Consider the following 2,365-nt stretch of genomic DNA (forward strand, 5'->3'; position numbering starts at 1 on the left):
CTCCAGACCTGTGAGCCACATTTTCCTGCAGGAATGCTGACACCAGAACAGTTCTCATCAGAGCAAAAACGCAGACTTCTTTGGACGAACAGAATTTAGTGAAATGATGGCAACAATTTAAATATTTATTTAAATATCTATATATGGACTTACATACGCCTCCAAGTACATATAAAGGCTCACACTGGGTGAGATACGATGAAGACCTGTAGTTTATTCTGTGCTCCAATTTAAGCATCTGATCTGAGCCGAGCAGACAAGCGAGAACAGCGTGCCCTAGAGTCATGTAAAATGCAAGGGAATATACGACTCTATTAAAGCCTCCTGATAGCAGAGACGGCAGCACACAGACTCAAACACACATTCTGATTCTTCTGCGCTCAACTCTTTAGCTTTACCTGAAATCTGCAACATCACATGAATGGAATGCATTCATAGGTTTGAATGAGAGTTTAGTAAAACTGCAGGTTTGAAAAGCTGAAGCTGTTTTCTACACTTTATTATTATTTTCAGTTTCCTCACCCATCCCCAAGCTGACCCAGATTTAAAGCTGCAGTTTGTTAACAATCTTCCTGGCACCTCCTCATTTCAGCTTGTCATCTGGTATCTCTTCCACAACACTTTTCAGAGCCCTCCTAAGTGTACTTAACTCTAGCGAGTCCACATGTTGGTGTTACATTATTAAACCCTCCCACAAGACTATCAACTTTTTTTTTATTTTGCCCGCTGCCTGAAGCTGGCTCTTTAAAATCTTCTCTAGTCCTCATCTAAGCTCGCTAACCCCAAATGACATTTTACATCATTTGAAGCTGCACTTCAACCACAGAACCAAATATTTACACCTAAATAGCTTTTTTATTTTCCTACTGCATGCAAGCTTAATGCTTTGTAAGTAGAGAAAATGATGTTAGTGGTGAGATCTCATTTGATGTTTTATTTTAATCATCCAAGAGTTGAGAAGCTTATAAGACGTGTGCTTCATAACTGATAGACAATCTCAGCGCTGCAAGGCAAAAAAAAAATGTTGTCAACTTAAGTCATCTGTTCATTTCTTATCTGTCTGCTAAATGTGCTTTGGATGCTGTGATGAACAGGACAGTTCTGTCGCCTTGAGAGTTCAACCTGTTATTTTCTGCTCTTTAATGTTCAGATTGTTTTTACACAAATGTCACACAAATCCTTTCTTTATGTGTTAAATCAGTACTTTAATTACATCATGTTGAGATTAAAAGTACATTTTACTGTGCTTAAGATCAAGATCCTCGTATTTTTTGTGAGCATTGGCAGTGCATTCTGATACAAGGTGTCAGAGATCTACAATCCTGCTTTATAAGCAAACATGATGACACCAAACATTAACTGATTTTCCAACTTAAGTCTACTTTAGCCCTAAAAACTGTGGCTAATTGTGGACTATTGTAGAGCCAAACACTAGGGATGCACAATATATTAGCATTGACATCGGTATTGGTCCGATAAGTAAAACTGGGCCAATATTAAAGTCCGATATTGATTTCCCATCTTTAGCTTTGTGTTTCTGTTTCAGTAGTTGAGATGGTTGGTCAAGTTGTATTTGTTTGATCATGATAGAGTTGGTGTTGCTGCGCAGCCAGGAATAACTGAAGTGATGTCGGCAGTCATTTATTTACATTAAAAGACAGAAAAAGACACAAGTGTGTCTGTGTATGTGTGTTTGTGTGATATTGGTAAATATCGGTTATCAGCCATAACACCAATAAAATATCAGCTAACGACATCAGCTGAAATTGTCATATTGGTGTATCCATATAACTGTAGGATGCAACAGCTGCAAAGATCTCCTGTTTGAACTTTATGTGAGAACTGACTCTTTATTCTTGTCAATCTCAGCAAAATAAAAACGGCTTTTCAAGGTCAATCATCTGGAAACATTCACTTCTAAACCACATTTTGCCCACCTCTAGCTTAGACATTTGTTGATAATTGAACAGATCTTTAAACCTAAAATGTCCTCTTGACAAGTAGTCAGTGGGGCTGTTTTTGGAGACTGTGCTCGTCCCGGCTCATCTTTTCTCTCGCAGTTAGCTCTGTTGATCCTTTGCTTCCCTAAAATGCTCGCTCACCCCGAGCAACTTGTTTATCAGTCTGTTTGTTCTTGTCAGAGACAATATGTTCCATCTCTGCATCCGTCGACTCTGTTAGTCTTCATCTGGCCCCTGGGCTGTTCTAAGTCACTTTGTGTCCTCAGACACCTCTCCTCTGAGTAGTGAAGGCCTTTAACTTTTATTCATGGCTTTTGACTTCAGAAGCAAATTAGGAGGTCGGAGACATTAAAAATGTTTTAGTTAAACAAAAACTGAAACTCGTTTTTTATGTATTTGCAAAA

Source organism: Austrofundulus limnaeus, unplaced genomic scaffold, assembly GCF_001266775.1.
Source record: "Austrofundulus limnaeus strain Quisiro unplaced genomic scaffold, Austrofundulus_limnaeus-1.0 Scaffold473, whole genome shotgun sequence".
Taxonomy (NCBI): domain Eukaryota; kingdom Metazoa; phylum Chordata; class Actinopteri; order Cyprinodontiformes; family Rivulidae; genus Austrofundulus; species Austrofundulus limnaeus.